This window comes from Vigna angularis, chromosome 2 (assembly GCF_016808095.1).
Source record: "Vigna angularis cultivar LongXiaoDou No.4 chromosome 2, ASM1680809v1, whole genome shotgun sequence".
Taxonomy (NCBI): domain Eukaryota; kingdom Viridiplantae; phylum Streptophyta; class Magnoliopsida; order Fabales; family Fabaceae; genus Vigna; species Vigna angularis.
The window spans coordinates 13,307,948-13,327,664 of record NC_068971.1 but is presented as its reverse complement, the minus strand read 5'-3'; the positions used below and the strand labels follow the sequence as shown (position 1 = coordinate 13,327,664).

Here is a 19,717-nt window from a genome sequence, read left to right as displayed (position 1 = left end):
TAGATTTTCTAAATTTGTTTTTCTTATTATAACATGATTGACACTTCAAACCATCATGGTCAAAATTAAATTACGAATATGTTATGATAAAATTTTTTCGCATGATTCTTTTTCTATAAAAGAAAAGCAAGAATAAAAAATAAAATAAATTTGGTTTATAAATTAAGTTGATTAATGTGTAAGTTATTTTTTTTAGAAACTATCTCATATAAATTTTCTAAATATATTTAATTTAAATTGTAAATAAACTAATTTTTAAAGTTTTTTTTTATTAAAAGTGTTTGCATATAAATTTTTTATTAGACTTTGGTCAACTCTCAAAACTAGTTGACTAAAAAACATGTAGAAAATCGGTTAAAATAATTATATCCAGTCAATTTCGTGAGAAGTGACACGACATTCAATATAACCATTTTGTTGGAATTTAAAAAGAAATAATTATTAAAACTCTTGATATTATTGTTATTGGTACAATTTATATACAAATTATTGTGATGATAAGTGTCACGTCGCAGTAAATGCACTGCTGAGTCACCTGGTAGCTCCCATAAATGCACTCACATCATTGCTCAAAGGCATTAAAAACCCACTACACGTTCCATGCATGCACGCCACTTGTCAAAATAGAAGCTTCTGAAATCAGTAGTGGGGGTGCAGGTGTCGACAGGGGAGACGCTCGTCCGTTTGGAAGGGGAATTAAACAAAACTGATTTTTCTGAAAAACCTTTCCACTCTCCTGTGCGCACCTTCTTCCTCCCAAAACTCATATTTCAATTCCTCCTCCTTCTCTCTAGAACCCTCTTCCTCCTTCTTTCTACTGAAACTCATCATTTATCTTCTCCTTTCTCCGTTCAGACACCATAGAAGTGCTTCCGGCACCGTAGACAGCAGTTTGGACCGAACAGTTTCAGAATCTGAAGCTGGTAAGTCTTCTTTTCAAAACGTTCGTTCATGAGTGACATGCAAAACCAAGACGTGGTTGCATGCAGTGATATTATCTAAAGCTTTTCGTATTTTGGTTATGGTTAGCCTGAGTGGAAGAAGTAAGAAACCATTGGGGTAGAGAACTGTAGATGGACCACCGAAATTCCTACTCTTAGAACGTTCATCACTGATCCAAGTAAGGGAAGCTTATTCAATTTAATTCGTATATTTGTATTGTACTGTATGAACGTGCTATGTGTTGCATGAAGTATGATCTGTATTACTTGATTTTTGGTATATGAATATGATCATGAGTTGATGTATGAAAATGATGAACTGTGCTATGACGTGAATAAACTGAAATATGAAATGTATGATGAGATGAATAATTGAAAGTATATGTTGGGAAATGTGTTTAATATAAATGAAACTTTGATTATGAAATTCTTATGATAATGAACGTTCGTCATTGAACGGTCTTTTACCGTTCGGTATTAGTAGTAGATTTTATTGGAAAGAGAATTCTTTCATTCGGAAAGGATTCCACCTGAGGACGAACGCCCTCTTATATTAGTCTTACGTTTGAGCGTTTGGCCAACGTAGATATCCTGAGTGTTGTGTGAGAAATTGAGAAGCTTGAAAGTATACATTCGGACACTTAGTCATTCTGTTAAAAACATAACTTTACCATCTCGCCATATATAAATCCCTCTTTCTATAATTTTGAATCAGCGATGGGTCTCGACCCAAAACGTACGTTATGAGTGGCGCTCGGTCTTATACCGAACGCTCATTCTTTCCTTTAATTGCCAAACGAGAGAAATAGCGTTCGTCCAAAACTTCAATAAATATCCATTACCGCGTTCGGTCATTGACTGGCGGTTAGTCTCTTTGATTAAATCATACTCTGTATCAGTATCTAAACACCTTGCGGTGTCTCTATCCATTTGGATTCGATCTATAGTTATTGTACTTAAATTATTCTAAGTATCATTTGAATTGTTCTAGAATCAGTTCATTTAACTGATTCAAGTGGTCACAACGTCCGTCATTGGAAAGGTGTTCGTTTCCTTCTGTTCAGAAACGAGGATTCCTCTATATCGTGTTAACGTTCGTCCTCATTTTGAAGAGGGCTAAACGCTCGTCATTTTATGAAAGTGGAACGAAAGATTGAATTGATATTAATGTGGAAAACTGTAATGTGCGAACGATATAAGAAATGAAATTATGGTTGTGGATTTTGAACGAGCGTTCCAGGGAGGAACGACTCTTGGATGAAAGTTGAGATTTGTAAAGTATGAATGTGGCAAGCTTAGGTAGCGGTTCATCCGGATATTCCGTGAGTGCTCGTTTTCAAGTAAAGAGGAGTATGTCATGTGTGGGAATGGCAGGAGGTCCTAGTCCATAACTGTAACTTGGACGAAACGGACTAACCTCGGGTGGCAGCTGATGAGAATTCCAGCTATTCCACCTGGGTGCACGAACGTCGTAGCTACACAGAATTCATACAGTCCGGACGGTCAGTCTAGTATCAAGAATTGATTGAGTTAATGAATGGATTAAAGTATATGTTGGGAATTATTGATCTGATTGATATGTTATGAAATGTGTGTTTTACTTGAATTAAATTCAATAAGCTTACCCTTTCGTTTTCATTGTGTTGTCTTGTATTTGTACGTTCGTCTTGTCCTTGCAATGATCATCCGGGTGGATGTGAGCAGAGGGAGATGCATTATTGGAAGAAACGCTTGAGGAAGGAATCCTGGCTGAAGAGAACCTAGTGGAGGTAGAAGTGAAGGCCGAAAAGTAGTGCGTTCGGTTGAAATGTTTAGTTTAGTCGTGTTAATATACTGTATTAGATCGAACCTCTTCTTTTGCTTACTTTGACCGTTCGGTAATTATATTTTGTAAACCGTTCGGTCATCTATGTTTATTGAACGCCTGTAATATTCGTATCAGTGGATTCAAGGCCGTTCGGCCATTATCGAGCTCTACTTCTTTAGTTGTAAAAACTGAATTCATATATTAATATATGTGATTTTCTATGATATATGGTTTATTACTGTATTTTATGGGATGTTACAATAAGCAGTACATAATCCCACTAAATGAAAAAAAATACTAACCGATTAAATGTTGAAGGAAGAAAAGCTTCATCTAAAGTGATGAAATTAACCCATAAATTTTAAAAACCGGTTACTCAATTTAAAGTAATAACAATGAAAAAAAATTAAATAACAACTAATTTAGAAAAAAAAAATTATTATTGCTTAAGTTAAACACTATTTTATAGATTAAAAATTATTAATACCTAAATAATCTTTATTAATAATAAAAAGTTATAATTAATTTATAAATTAAGTATAAGTCGATATCTAATTTTAGTTGGTAGAATGAAAGGATCAATGTCAACTTCAAGTAAAACCTAAATCCCCAAATTCATACCCTAATTTGTGAAATTGATTGAACCTTGCACGAACCCTACAAGAACCCCACAATGTCAAGACAAACTTCTCCCAATCCCAAACCCTAATTAACATGTTGAACGGATCTCTCGGATGTCATTAAAGCTGCCATGGAAAAAGGTAAGAGCTCTGCCTCCACTAGACTCCGTCGACGACCACCGCCGGGGTCAGTGGGTTTCTCCCCAGCCGCCACCTCCGCGGCTACCATTCCCGTCTTTAGCACCCTCATCAAAAACACCAAAACCCTACTTTCCATTTGTTTGTTTTTAAAAAAAATATAAATTTACACGTCATACAGGGTAGCCCCTACACGTCAATTAAAAACTCAGTCCAGCGTGCCACGTCAACAACACACTAACATCGTTGGGTTCAATTTAACGGCAAGGGCCGAATTGTTGCAATTTTTACAAAAATAGGACCCAATTGAGACGCCGAGAAAGAAAAGGACCATATTGAGATTCTGCTCGAAAATAGGGACCTCCGGAATGATTAAACCTAAAAAAAATTAATATTGACACTTAAAATGAGGTATTTTCTGATCTTTTTGACGTTTGATCTAGGGGACGACGTCTAAAGGAGGATTTAATTTTTGATTTGTGGTGGCTGATGTCTATGTCGTAAAACAAAATTAATATTGGCACTTAAAATGAGGTATTTTTGGACCTTTTTTACGTCTGATTTGAGGGGGCCGACATCTATGTCGTAAAACAAAATTAATATTGCCACTTAAAATGAGGTATTATTGGACCTTTTTTACGTCTGATTTGAGGGGGCCGATGTATATACCTTATTTGACATCTAATCCTAGGGAACCGACTTTTATAATGATGTTTTATTTACAAAAATGTTATCGGTCCTTTTTTACGTTGGATTTTCTTATGTTAAACCTTAAACGTGTGACATTAAACACTATTTATGGAACCATTGTTTATATTTATTACAATGTAACCATTGTTTCCATTGTTTTTTGTTGGTAACGTTTCAAAGAGGGGAGTGTGGCTTATTGTGGAGGTGGACCCCATAAAGTGTTAGAAAATGGAACTCACTAGATATTTCTAAATATGTCTTTGGTGTGTATTTCATTTCGAATAAGTCTTACAATTTATAACACATACATTAGACCTTTCATCTACAAACCATAATGCTTCCAATTATTACAAATATATCACTATACTGACTATAAAACATAATATAGTAACTTTCTGACTCTTTCTCTTCCAATGCAATAACCACTACCAATCTCAACAATTATCTGATAACTCATAAATTTAAGTTTTTTTTTTACAAAATTCCCTTATAAACATAAATTTTTCCTTCTTTCATCTCAATCATCTTTCTGTATTCATGAAACATTATTGCAAGCATTGCTTTTGTAAACATAAAAACTATATACTCTTTAATCCCTACGTGTTCAAGTTCCACGCTTCCATTCTTCACCTTTTCTCGGATAAAATGAAACCAGACATCCATATGTTTTCTCCTTCCGTGGTTCACCAAGTTTTTGGCCAACTAAATTATCGATCTATTATCTACTTGAATCACCACCTTCACTTCTTGCCTTATGATAGGTGTGAAATTTGCTTATATTTGTTGCTTAAATTGTCGTGCTTTTGAGTGAGTTTTAGTGTTAGTTCTCATGAAAAGTATATAAATGTTGATGTAAATATAGTTTTGATTGTTTAAATGTGTTTTGATGCTTTTGTTTGCTTATTTCGAAGTATAATAAGGATTGGATACTATCACAGACTTGGAGAGCGTCATATGCATAAGTCAGAAGGATCAAATAGCCTGAACGGATGCTCGCCCAGCGAGGACGCTCGTCCAGCGAGTGAACGTTCGTCGTCCAGCGAGTGAACGCTCGTCGCCCAACGAACGCTAGTCTCCCAGTGAACGCTCGTCGCCAAGCGAACGCTCGTCCCTGTAGAATCACGAGAGAATGCTCGCCCAGCGAGATATGGACGCTCGTCCAGCGACGGACGCTTAGTGGACGCTCGCCCAGCTAGATGTGGACGCTCGTCCTGCGAAGACACTTAGTGAACGCTCGTCCAGCGACAGACGCTTAGTGGATGCTCGCCCAGCGAGCTAGGACGCTTGCCTAGCGACGGACGCTCGCCTAGCGAACGTACGTTCGTCGCCCAGCGAAAAATCACTTACAGCCCTTCTCTTTAAAAACGCGATCCAGAGGCATAAATGAAGAAGTTTGGAGGGGGGGAGACCAGAGGACGCTGTAGAGCTCGTTTTGGGTGCTTCCAAGGTGGAAAATCACCAATTTCCACCGTCCAATCCATGCTTTATCGCTTCTATGATGTATATGTGTAGCTAGAACTCAATTTCACTGGGGTTGAGAGTAAATTTCTGAACTTCTATGTAATTTCTCTATTAATGCATGAACTTGTTTGAATTATGTGTTCTATCCTTATTACTGATGCCTATGATGGGAATCAGAGCTATTTGAACGGTTAAATCATTGGGAAATGTATGAGACTGCAGAGCTAGGATAGAACTGCTAAAGGATTTCGAGTCCTAGACATAGGAGGGAATTTTTAGTCATCTGTGACATTGTGTTTAAGGCAAATATGATAACTGAATTAGCTAAGGGATTAGTAATTTAGTTTGAGTGATTATGAACTGTCATCTGAGGGATCAGAGGCTGCATACGCCTAGAATGTCGATGCTTAATTTTGAGGAATTGTGTTAGTAGAAAATTACCGGAGTGATGAACTTGAATTTCAACCCCATTGAACTTTAATTCATCTGTTTTTACCACTTTAATTTCATCTGTATGCAAATCTTACTTTTGTTACAAAATTACGTTTAATAATCGCTAAATTGGTAAACTTTAACAATCTGTGAATCGAAACAAATCTCTTGGGAAAACGATTTCCGGACTTACCGGTTTATTACTTGTACGATTCGGTACGCTTGCCGAGATCTCAACAAGTTTTTGGCGCCGTTGCTGGGGATTTGTTTTTGTTTTTGTTGATTGTTTGTTGTTTATCTGGTTTAGTTGATTTTTGCTATCTTTTGCTTAAGTGTTTATTGTGATCGTATTTGAATTCTTGTGCATATTTGTTATCATCTGTAGAAATTGTGTATTTGTGTATTGTTTCTTTTTTGTTTGTGTTTTGTATGAGAAGTAGAGAACATGTTGAAAATCTACTTTTTGATCCGGAAATTGAAAGAACTACTCGAAGGAACAACAGTAGAAGGAGGAGACAAAGTAGAGAATCTGTAGAAGCCTCTGTTATCTCTGAAGAAATTCTGGACTTTCCATCTGGGCAAGAAAAAGAAGAAATGGAAGATAATCGCACTAGAGAAGGTTCTGGGCAAGGAAGACGTACTCCTGCAGATTATAATACTTTCTCAGGACCTCTGCACTTCAACAGTATTGCAAGACCAGTGGTGAATGCTGCTAACATGGAGATGAAGCCAACTCTTATTCATCTGGTGTAGAACAATCAATTTCATGGATTATCTCACGAGAATCCATACACTCACTTGGCTACTTTCATGGAGATCTGTAATACAGTGAGGATTCACCAGGTTCCAGATGAAGCAATCCGACTCAGCTTATTTCCATTCTCATTGGCTGGTAATGCAAAAATGTGGCTGAATTCTTTTCCAGAGAATAGTCTGACAGTCTGGGATGATGTAGTTGCAAAATTTCTAAATAAGTTCTTCCCTCAGTCCAAAGTCAATAAGGGAAAGCAGGAGATCTCTTCTTTCCAACAAGATGCTGATGAAACTCTAGGTCAAGCATGGGATAGATTCAAGGGCCTACTGAGAAAAACCCCTACTCATGGATTTGATGAGCCTACAATGTTAAATCTGTTTCTTGGAGGGCTGAAATCTCAAACAAAGTTAATGTTAGATGCATCAGCTGGAGGTAGTATCAGATGGAAGACGCCTGAAGAAGCACATGATCTGATTGAAAATATGGCTGCAAATGATAATGAGGTTCAGAGTGAAAGAGCCCAATTTCAACAAAAAGGTGTTCTTCAACTTCAATCTCAAGATGCTTTACTAGCTCAGAACAAGATTATGACTCAGCAACTTGAGACATTAATGAAGAAGTTATCTCAGCTACCTAAAGAACTGCAGAATGTTTCTCAATTTCAACATCAGATTGTTCAGAGTTATCAATTGTGCGGAGGAGATCATAATAATGGTCAATGTGTAGTGCAAAGCATGTCTCATGAAGAACTACATTATATGGGAAATCAAGGTCTTCAGACGAATTATGATCAACGTCAAAGTTTTAATCAAGGATGGAGACCTCATCCGAGTATGGGACAAGTTGTTCCTTTCAACAGACCACCTCCACAGAACTTTCAGCAACAACCTTCTCTGACAGAAAGAACTTCAAAACTAGAAGAAACTCTTCAGCAGTTTATGCAGGTATCAATTTCCAACCATAAGAGTACAGAAGCCTCACTTCAGAATTTGGAGATTCAGGTGGGTCAATTAGCTAAAAAGTTGGAAGAAAAACCAGAGAAGGACTTTGGGGCAAACAATGAAGTAAATCCAAAGGAAGACTGCAATGTTATTACTACAAGATCAGGAAGAATTCTGGAAGAAAGAGAGAATGAGAAAAAAGTGAGTGAAGAAAAAGATAGGATGAGTAAACAGGGAGATGAAGAATAAGAGAAAGAGGATAGAGAAAGTGAAAAAGAGAGAGAGGGAGAGAAAAAGAAAGAACAGATGTATGAGAAACCTCTTCCATATCCAAAGGTTTCCTCTAGAAACGAGAAGGAAAAACAGTTCAAGAGTTTCATTGATATTTTCAAGAAGTTGGAACAAGATGCCCTTCTCAAAAGCACTGAAACAAATACCTGCTTACTCGAAATTCATGAAAGATTTGCTCACAAAGAAGAGAAAGTATATTGAGGAAGAAACTATAGAAGTACAGGGCCAGTGCAGTGCTATCATTCAAAAGTTGCTTCCACCAAAGTTTAAAGATCCAGGCAGTTTTACAATTCCATGCACCATTGGTAAACTGGCTATAGGGAAGGCGTTAATTGATCTTGGAGCCAGCATCAATCTTATGCCTCTGTCAATGTTTAAGAAGATTGGAGAATTAGAGTTGAAGCCCTCACGCATGACTCTACAATTGGCAGACAGATCGATCAAATATCTGCAAGGAGTAGTAGAAGATGTTCTGGTAAAGGTTGACAAATTCTTATTTCCAGTGGATTTTGTTGTCATGGAAATGGAAGAGGATAAAGAAATTCCTTTGATTTTGGGAAGGCCATTCATGAAGACTGCTCGAGTATTGATTGATGTTGATGATGGAAAGCTTAAATTGAGAGTTGAGAATGAAGAAGTAAATTTCAATGTTTTTGAAGCAATGTCTCACCCAAATGATGAAGATACATGCTTTCAAACTGATGAGCTTGAGGAAGTCTGCATGATGGCACAGAAGACGATGCACATATCATCACCTCTTGAAAGAACTCTTGTTGATGCTTGTGAATTTTTACTTGTAGATGAAGAGAAGTTAATTGATGAATGTATATAGAGTCTAGATGCTTTGAAGGAGATTCCATCTGATGAAGAAGAGAAAAAAGAAAAGAAGCTGGACTTGAAGTTGCTACTTTCACATTTGAAGTATGCTTTTCTGGACAAAGATGAAAATAAACCTGTGATCATCAGCAATGCTTTATCCACTCTGGAGGGAGAAAAGTTAATTTAATTCTTGAAAGTGGACAAAGGAGCTGTAGGTTGGTTAAATTCTGATCTGAAAGGAATAAGTCCTTCTTCTTATTCCATGCATATAATATTGATGAAGGATGATTTCAAACCATTGGCTCAACCACAGAGAGCTTCTTAGTGTCAAGCTAAAGACGTTAAACAAGCGCTTACTAGGAGGCAACCCAGCTTTCTAACTCTATCTATTTATGTTTTCAGTTATTTTGGTTGTGTGTATTGAATCTGAATCTGTTTGGTTGTGTGGATTGAATTATGTTTCTGCAATGATTTGATTGTGAAATGTGTGTTTGAAGTTTGAATTTGAATTTTGAATTTTGTCCATGATAACTGGCATGATTGTGAGATTGTTATTGCAAAATCTGAGTTTTAGAACTTGTGTTATGATTATATATGAGTTGTTCTTGAATCTGATTAATTGTGACCCAGAAGTTGAATATCTGAGTGTACTGAGACAGCTTTGAAAGCAAGTGAGAAGTTGTTATTGCTATGAATTTGGTTTTTGCATAATTCTTATTATTACAGATGCATTCTGGTTTAGAAATGAGAAAGGCAGTTGTTTGTTTTTGAAATTAACTACTTGGCCAGATGACTACCCATATGTGAATATTCATCCATTGCTATCCTGTTTGAGCCTTATATATATTTGTTGTGAACCCTGAGCTTCTTACAGAACAATCTACCTTATCCAACACTCTAGAAGAAGAGAACAAGAAACATATTTGTCAAGATATAGGTAGAAATTAAGTTTGGGGGAAATCATAATCAGTTGAGTCTTAAACTGATGAAAAACAATCTTAAAAAAAGTTGATGAAGTAGTTGATGACACTCTGAGCATGAATTAGAGTGTAAACACTTGCAGGTGGAGGTAAACACTGATTGAGCATATTTGTTTTATTCTTTTTCTGGTTGTCTTATCATTTTGGATTCAAGAACTTGTCAGTATAGAAGTTATAACATTTGATCTGAATATTTGGAGGTGTAGGTACAATCCTTACTTTTGTGACAGAGATTATATGATGGAATACTAACTGCTTTGTTGGGTTCGTTTTGTGTTGTTATTGTCTATTTTCATGAGGACACGAAAATATATAAGTTTTGGGGGAGTTTGATAGGTGTTAAATTTGCTTATATTTGTTGCTTAAATTGTCGTGCTTTTGAGTGAGTTTTAGTGTTAGTTTTCATGAAAAGTATATAAATGTTGATGTAAATATAGTTTTGATTGTTTAAATGTGTTTTGATGCTTTTGTTTGCTTATTTCGAAGTAGAATAAGGATTGGATACTATCACAGACTTGGAGAGCGTCATATGCATAAGTCAGAAGGATCAAATAGCCTGAACGGATGCTCGCCCAGCGAGGACGCTCGTCTAGCGAGTGAACGTTCGTCGTCCAGTGAGTGAACGTTCGTCGCCCAGCGAGTGAACGCTCGTCGCCCAACGAACGCCCGTCTCCCAGCGAACACTCGTCGCCAAGCGAACGCTCGTCCCTGTAGAATCACGAGAGAATGCTCACCCAGCGAGATATGGACGCTCGTCCAGCGACACACGCTTAGTGGACGCTCGCCCAGCGAGATATGGACGCTCGTCCAGCGACGGACGCTTAGTGGACGCTCGCCCAGCTAAATGTGGACGCTCGTCCTGCGAAGACACTTAGTGGACGCTCGCCCAGCGAGATGTGGACGCTCGTCCAACGACGGACGCTTAGTGGACGCTCGCCCAGCGACGGACGCTCGCCCGGCGAACGTACGTTCGTCGCCCAGTGAAAAATCACTTACAGCCCTTCTCTTTAAAAACGCGATCCAGAGGCATAAATGAAGAAGTCTGGAGGGGAGGAGACCAGAGGACGCTGCAGAGCTCGTTTTGGGTGCTTCCAAGGTGGAAAATCACCAATTTCCACCGTCCAATCCATTCTTTATCGCTTCTATGATGTATATGTGTAGCTAGAACTCCATTTCACTGGGGTTGAGAGTAAATTTCTGAACTTCTATGTAATTTCTCTATTAATGCATGAACTTGTTTGAATTATGTGTTCTATCCTTATTACTGATGCCTATGATGGGAATCTGAGCTATTTGAACGGTTAAATCATTGGGAAATGTATGAGACCGCAGACCTAGGATAGAACTGCTAAAGGATTTCGAGTCCTAGACATAGGAGGGAATTTTTAGTCATCTGTGACATTGTGTTTAAGGCAAATATGATAACTGAATTAGCTAAGGGATTAGTAATTTAGTTTGAGTGATTATGAACTGTCATCTGAGGGATCAGAGGCTGCATACGCCTAGAATGTCGATGCTTAATTTTGAGGAATTGTGTTAGTAGAAAATTACCGGAGTGATGAACTTGAATTTCAACCCCATTGAACTTTAATTCATCTGTTTTTACCACTTTAATTTCATCTGTATGCAAATCTTACTTTTGTTACAAAATTACGTTTAATAATCGCTAAATTGGTAAACTTTAACAATCTGTGAATCGAAACAAATCTCTTGGGAAAACGATTTCCGGACTTACCGGTTTATTACTTGTACAATTCGGTACGCTTGCCGAGGTCTCAACACCTTATCTCCAGCTTATTCAACAAGTTTTTTAGCCCAACTGCATGCCACACACACCTCAGGATGCTACTACATACTCGACCTCATACATCGATATTGTTATAATGGGTTGCTTGTTTGAGAGCCAAGTGAAAGACGTGTTCCCCACAAAGAAGACGTAACTTGTTGTACTCTTCCAGTTATCTATGTATCTACACTAGTCACTATCCGAGTATTCACTAAGTTGGTAATTATCTGGCTTGGTATAAAATAGCCTGAAAAACATAGTTCCTTTCATGTATCTTAGTATTCGTTTTAGCGCTCTCCAATGAGAATATATTGGTTCCTCCATAAAGAGACTATTGATTTTAGGCTTAAGCTTAGGTCTGGCCTTATGTTCGTTAAGTACCTCAAACTTCCAATTTAGCTGTAGTATCTGCTCGCATCGATTCAGTCTTTATCTTCATGCTTGGATAGTTTTGTGTCAAGTCTCATATGAGTATAAACTAGATTGCAGTATTTCATCGACATACTTCTTTTGAGTCACAAAACTACCTCTTGAGCTTTGATCTACCTCCAAACCTAAGAATTACCTCATAATATCAAGATTGGTCATTTCAAACTCTATTCATTTACCTCTTTAAACTCTCTTACTAGTTTAGCTTTGCTCCCCATGAATATTAAGTCATACAGACAAAACAATAATCAATGAATCTCATTTGTGTTTCTTTATGTATAGAGTGTTATACGGACACTACTCATACCCACTCTTCTTGAAGTAGGTGTCGATCCTTTCATTTCAGTCTCGAGGAGTCTACTTTAGGCTATAGATCCCCTTCTTCAATTTTATGACCTTTTTCTCTTCACCTCTTTTCATGTAACTGAGAGCTTGTTTCATGTAGACTTCCTCTTCTAGCACTAAATTAAAAAAATGAAGGCTTTACGTCCATTTAATGAATCTTTCATCTGTGTTAGGCCGCTGAAGAGAATAGTAGTCGAATTTTCTCCATTCTCTTCAAGGGAGAAAAGAATTCATCATAATCAATACATTTCCTTTATTTATAGCCTTTCACCACGAGTCGGTCTTTGTAACACTCCACCTTTCCTCCTGCATTATTTTTCTTCCTATACAACCATTTCACACCAATTGGTCGTATCCTTGTAGGTAGGTTTGTTAGTTCCCACGTGTCATTCTTCTCAATTGACTTAATCTCCTCATCTATATCTTCCTTCCATCTTTCATCGAGTATGGCTTCCTCAATTTTTGTATCCTCTACATGTGCTAAAAGACATATATCATGCACCTCCTCAATAATATTGTATATATCCTGAGAGTTCGAGTTTTAAGCCGCAAAGGTTCATCCTAATTAGTATTTTCATCATCGTCGATTTCTTTCATGCCTCCATTTCCACCTACTGAGTGATAACGGTTAAAATTATCGTTATCTGTGATATAGTTTTGATACTAAATGCAGCATTTTTGACTTAGAAACTTACTTTACCTCATGTTTTTGCTTTAGTTTTGTGAATAAGAGAGTTGAGGTTATACTTGATGATTTTATCACTAAATTCCCTTGATTTTGAAGGCTATTGGAATGATTTGAAAGAAGAGTTAAAGTACCAAATAGTTGGAATGTAGAAAAGTCAACCAAAATGTAGAAAAGTCAACTAGAAAGCAGAAAAGTCAACCATAGTGCAGAAAAAGGGCGTTGAGCACTAGTTTTCTTCCCGCACCAGGCCCGGGCGCCCCTTCCAGGGCGCTGAGCGCCAGTCTTTATGCCGCAGCTCGCTTGGGCGCCCCACTTAGGGTTTTGAGCGCAGTTTTGTGGGCTTGGACCTGTTTTATGTTATTTTTATGTTCTATTTAAGGACTTGGACGTCCTGGATTGTATCTTTTGGTGGCTTGAGCATACAAACACACTTTTAACCCCTTGGGGGTTAGATTTGGGGATGTGACAACTCTCCTTTTCCTAGAGGGTAGATTTGGGGATGTGACAACTCTCTTTTTATCTTTCTAGGTTTTTTCTATCTCTTTCATTCTTTCATTATTCATCTACTTTCTCGATGATGATGGGGAAATAAAGCTTATTTGTTGTTGGGGAAAGATGTAACATCTTGAACTCTCATGTATTTTGAATTGATTCTTAATTATTTATGCTTCTTTCATTAATTTTTAGAGTAATTCTTCTTCGCATATTGCTTGCTGTGTTTAACTCATTCATTAGCATGATGTATGATTTGTATGAGTACCAGAAGATATCTTACAATTCATGATCTAGAGAATTATTCCTAGAAGTAGTATTGCTATGGAATGGGGGTATGAGTTCTGATTGTCTTAAGCTTCTGTTCTTTAAAATTAATTATTAGGAAGGCTAGGAATCGTATGAACTAATAATTAAGGATAGGATTTCTTCGCCAAGGAATCGGGGTTTAAGTAATTTAGAAAGTAACATTGACATTAATGAAGAAGATGAATTCTTATATGCATGAGAGTGATTAGGTGAAATTTAAACCCCAACAACAATTCATATCCTATTATCAACTTCATCCATCAATTTTAGTGTTTAGCCTCAATTGATCAAATTGCATTCATGTTTATTTTTATTGCATTTGCATTCAAAACCCCAAAATTTGTTCTTCTTAAGTCTTAATTAGTTAAGTAATCACATTACTGTTTAGTGTCGTGAGTCCTTTGGGATACGATACTTGGTCTTACAATTTTATATTACTTGATACGATTCGGTACACTTGTCGGAGTCTTAACATTGAGCTCCCATTCACATTGGCCAAGCTCCTATTTACCCTGGCCGAGCTCCCAGTTTTTGTTGTCGGGTTCCTTTCTTTACAAGTCAAGCTTCTTTCTTCAATTGTCGAACTCCCTTTTCCTTGTTATGTGCTTGCACCTGGTTTTTCCTTCATCTCATCCCAGCTCCATTTATTTTCTTCATTAAATTGCACATCTAAACTTACTAACACTTTATTTGTTATTGGTTGTATAATGTATATGCTTTGGTATTTTTATCATACCCAATAAACACATATTTTTTTATTCTGTCTTCCAATTTAGTTCTTTGTTGTGCTAGAATATGATCATAGGCCTTGATTCCGAATATTTTGAGATCATTCACACTTGGTTTCCTCTTGCTTCAAGCTTCATTGGGAGTCTTTTCTTTTAGATTCGCATGTGGGCGCCTATTTTGGACATAAACAACACATTGTACTATTTCTGCCCAAAATGTTTTGCATGTTCTTACTTCTGAGCATAGTTTGAAGTATCTTGAGAATGGTTCAATTCTTTCATTTTGCTACACTATTTTCTTGTGGTTAGTGTGATGCTATTAAGAAAGGATTTATTCTGTGTTCCTCACAATATTTCATGAATTCTTCTCATCTGAACTCACATGTCCTATTACACCGAACAACTTTTATTGGTTTTCTAGTCTCCTTCTTAACCATTGTCTTGAACTTCTTAAATACCTCGAACACCTTGGATTTCTCTCGTAAGAAATAAACCTACGTCTTGCGTGAAAAGTCTTCCACGAACAAGATAACCTATTTCTTGCCACTAAAAGATTCAGGGGTAATGGTGCACACAAATCAGTATGAATTAAACCAAGTTGTGTCTCTGCTTAGTACTCAACAGTCTTAGAAATTTTGTCCTTGGATGCCTTTTGAGTACATAGTCTTCAGTAACATATTTTCAAACTCTATATCTGGTAGTCCATGCACCAATTTCTTCTTTGACAACTCGACCAATCCTTCAATGCCACATCACAACTTCATCTCTCACATCCATCTTCAAACATTTCTCCTATACTATGTTTAGGTCCATATTGTAAATTATATTTTTTTTTCATTTCAACTCGGGCTATCAATCAACCGAATTTATCCTTCAAGTACAGTACTTGGTCCTTTATCAGAATCAAGTTTCTCATTTTCAATCACTTCTCTTATGCTCAGAATACTACTCTTGAAACCGGGTACATAGTACAGCTCTCGCATTTCACTAAACTGACAATCCTTTTGTAGATATCGAATTGTACCTCTCCCTTTTACGGTTACCTCTGAATTATATCAACAAGAAACATGCCTGACATCCACTTTGATGAGCTCTCTAAACATGCTTTCATCAACGCACATGTGATTACTAGCCCCAATATCTATATACCAGACCAAGTTGTTTAAATAACTCAATTTTAACTCAACATATGTTGTTTTGTTTATATTCACCTTGACTTTTGTACTCCTGAATATCAAGCATCTCATAAAGAGTTTCGTACTCTAACTCGAGAGCCTAACCTACAGCTCGACACCTCGACATCTAGCTCTTCGAACTCGATAACCCAAAATTCGGGCTCTTCCAGCTCAATAACCCAACATTTTTGGGTCTTATAGCTTGGTAGCTTGGCATTCAAGCTCGACAGCTTGGTCTTTAGGTTCTTGAAATCATCATGATCCCAATCCCTTCATCAGCCTCCTTATTAAGAAAATTTGTTTCCTTTTTTCTTTTCAATTCAATAGTATTTTGCTATATGATTGGCCTTACAAAAGTTACAACACTTGGACGACCTGCAGTAGACCGACCTCCTTTGTTTCTCGCTTTTCCAAAACCTCTTCAATTTTGCTCTCCAGTTTGCTCATTTTTTGTGTTTGCGTCACCTTGACCACGAGATTCTCTTCATCCATCGGAGAAAGCAGCTGAACATTTCGCTCAACTAATGTGTGGAATGGTAACAGATGTGATTGAGTCTTCCAATCTGAAGCAATTGTTCAACCTTTAATATATATATATATAACTACATAGATTTAGTCCTTTGCATAATAAAACAAAAATCATCGTGGTGGGATGATCATGATTGAATAAATATATATATGGTTATGGATGCATGATGATTGAATAAATATATGGTTATTGAAATAGTATGGTAAAAGTAAATGTTACAACTCTTTTAAGAATCCATTAAAGCTAATAATGTAATAAGGAATAAAATTTTCTTTTAACGGTGAAAGAAGCTTGGTTCTCTTTGATATGATAAAGAAAACACAACTGTGATCATTTTCAAACACGCATTTATGAGACTTGTGGTTGTTTGCGAATTTATATGATTAGTTTCTTAAAGAAAATTTAGTGTGATTTAGTTAGAACTTTTCAAAATTAATTTTGAGTAGAACTAAATTTAGAAAACTAATTTTAAATTAAATAATTTATGCATAAATATTTTCATTTTTAAAGTTAAACAAAATATAATTATAAAGATACTTAAATAAAATCATTCAAAACTCTTGACAGTGGAACGTGGAGTTACTACAACGTATTGAAAAATATTATCATAATAAATCGAGCTAAGTGTGATATAGTTTCAATTACTTATTATAGAAGGTCAAAATTATTATGACGATTTAGTGTACATTTTGATTACGTGTCATAATAAATACATCTTACTATACCAGATTTTGTAAACTACAGAAAGTTAGATTTTTTTTCTTACAATTGTTTTTACCATCCTGCCCATTCAATTCTTACATTAACTAAATACTTTAACATAATTCAAGTATATATGCACACACATATGTAATACATTAAAAAAAATCCAAAATTCATATTCTTGAAAATCAAACTAAATACACTTTCACAATGTTAAAAGTACTTTCATATTATAATTTATTTAAATAAAACTAAGGCTTTGAAAATTACAGAGAAATTACAAAAAAAAAAAAGGACATTACTCCATTTGTGTTCTCAGGGCAATAACATCTCGCAACTCCAAACCACATAAAAGGACATTTCTCCATTTATGTTGTCAAGGCACCACGCCTCACTGAGTCAATGTATCCTTCTCATCGTTGACGGACAAATATTCAATTGTTATAATCATAATGAACCTTTTAAATTCATTCTAAATAGAGGTAATAAATAGTAAAGTATATATAGAGAGAGAACATACCTTCTTGCGAACAAGCCGATTTATATCCACCAATCCACATCTCCTAAAGAACTAGCTTGTATATCATTACAAGTTTTCCATCCTTCACATTTAGTGTGCATTGAGAAAATGTTTGTGGGGGCTTCCACAGTTACATGAATAAGTTAATATTAAACAATTTTCTGGACTAACAAAGCAATCAATTAGTTAATCATCACTAGTAAAAAATCGGGTTTTTACAGCGCACATTATGCCGCGGTTCAACGAAAACCGCAGCATAATGATGCGCGGTGGCAGTTTTGTAAATAAAACGAACATATATGCCGCGGTTCCCAGTAGAACCGCGGCATATACCCCAGTCAACCATTGCCTTTGACGCCACGTATGAATAAAAAATTAAATAACAGAGTATATGCCGCGGTTCTCTGCACAACCGCGGCATATACCCTGCCAATTTATTGCAGGTGCTGACTGGGTCAGAGAATTTGAAAAGTTACAGGGGGTATATGCCGCGGTTCTCTGGGGAACCGCGGCATATACCCCTGTAACGTCTCAACTTCTCTGTCAGTCAGAGAATTTCAGAAGTTACAGGGGGTATATGCCGCGGTTCCCCAGAGAACCGCGGCATATACCCCCTGTAACTTCTGAAATTCTCTGAAAGGCAGTTGGGGAGACAGTTGTGTTGAACACGTTTCAGGGGTATATGCCGCGGTTCTCTGGGGAACCGCGGCATATTCTCCTATATGAAATTAATTTAATATTCATTTGAAATATTTCGAGGTATATGCCGCGGTTGCCCGCTGAACCGCGGCATATAGTTTGAATATAATTTCAAAAATGCCATTTCTGATAATTTTTTAAATTAGTATATGCCGCGGTTGGGGGTTAAACCGCGGCATATACCCCTTTTATACCGCGGTTAAGTAGTGAACCGCGGTAGATTCCCCCGTTCAGAGTTAAAAAACAAAATTGGAACAGTGCATCGTCTTCCTCGCGCGTTCTCTCTGATTTCGCGTTTCTTCTTCCTCCGAACCACCCTTCATCTCAGATTTTGCATTTTTAACCGTTTAAACTCAAAATTGTTCGGTCATTATTCGTTTTTGACTTTAAAAACGAGTTTTAGCCGTTCAAAATCGTGATTTCCTGGCGTTTTTCACCCTCTCCGCCGCCGCCGCCGTTGTGTTGCGTTTTTCACCCTCTCCGCCGCCGTTCCTCTTCCAGGTATTTATGTCCATTTGCATTTTTAACGTGTTTGCTTCATTAATTTTTGCATAATGTTATAGTTTTGGTAATGTATGAAGTTTCTATAGTTTTGGTATAATTTTTGCTTTAATTTTGATAGTGCATGAAATTGTTATAGTTTTGGTAATGTATGATATGGTTTTTGCTATAGTTTTGGTAATGTGTGTTGTAGTTCTTGTATTATTTATAAACCTTAAAATATTATTTATGTAATATTTAGGAATATGGATCGAAATTGGATTAATTTACCACGTATTAGTGCTGAGTACGAGAGAGGTGTGGAGGAATTTATACAATTTGCGCAACGTAATGAGGGGAGAACTAATGATGAAGTGAAGTTTAGATGTCCTTGTGTGAACTGTTTGAATGAGAGAAAGTTGAACGCAACTCAAATTAGAGAACATCTTATATGTGATGGTTTTCTAAGATGCTATAATTGATTTTTTAACAAATGTTGAATTCATATACACTAATTAAAATGAATTGTCTTTTGCAGAGATTCAAGACTACTACACCAGTTCCTGAGAAGTCACTACTATTCATTAGGAACGCTGCTGCGAAGTATATAGTTAGATTATACAATAGCTCTTAGATTTAGATTTAGATAGAATTTTCTTAGACTCTCTACTTTATTTGATGTTGAAATACATTTGAACATGTGTTTGTTATGTTGAAATTGAATTTCTGTAAATGTTTTTATATGCAGGTCTGTTTTTGTGGTAGTGGATATCACAAAAACAGACCTGCTATTTTAAAAAACTGCAGGGGAATATGCCGCGGTTCTAACCACAACCGCGGCATATAGTGCTTCTTTTTCTTTTAAAAAACGAGACATATGGCCGCGGTTTTGACACTAACCGCGGCATACTCGTCGGCCTATATGCCGCGGTTCAACCGCGGCATATAGTGCATTTTTTAA

General features: G+C 36.6%; 1 non-coding gene across 1 annotated transcript; it reads right to left on the bottom strand.

Moving 5' to 3' along the window:
• Positions 1-7,092: 7,092 nt before the first annotated feature.
• LOC128195680 (small nucleolar RNA R71) lies at positions 7,093-7,195 on the bottom strand. The gene has a single exon (XR_008247477.1). It is a non-coding gene; the product is annotated as a small nucleolar RNA R71 (small nucleolar RNA).
• Positions 7,196-19,717: the final 12,522 nt, after the last annotated feature.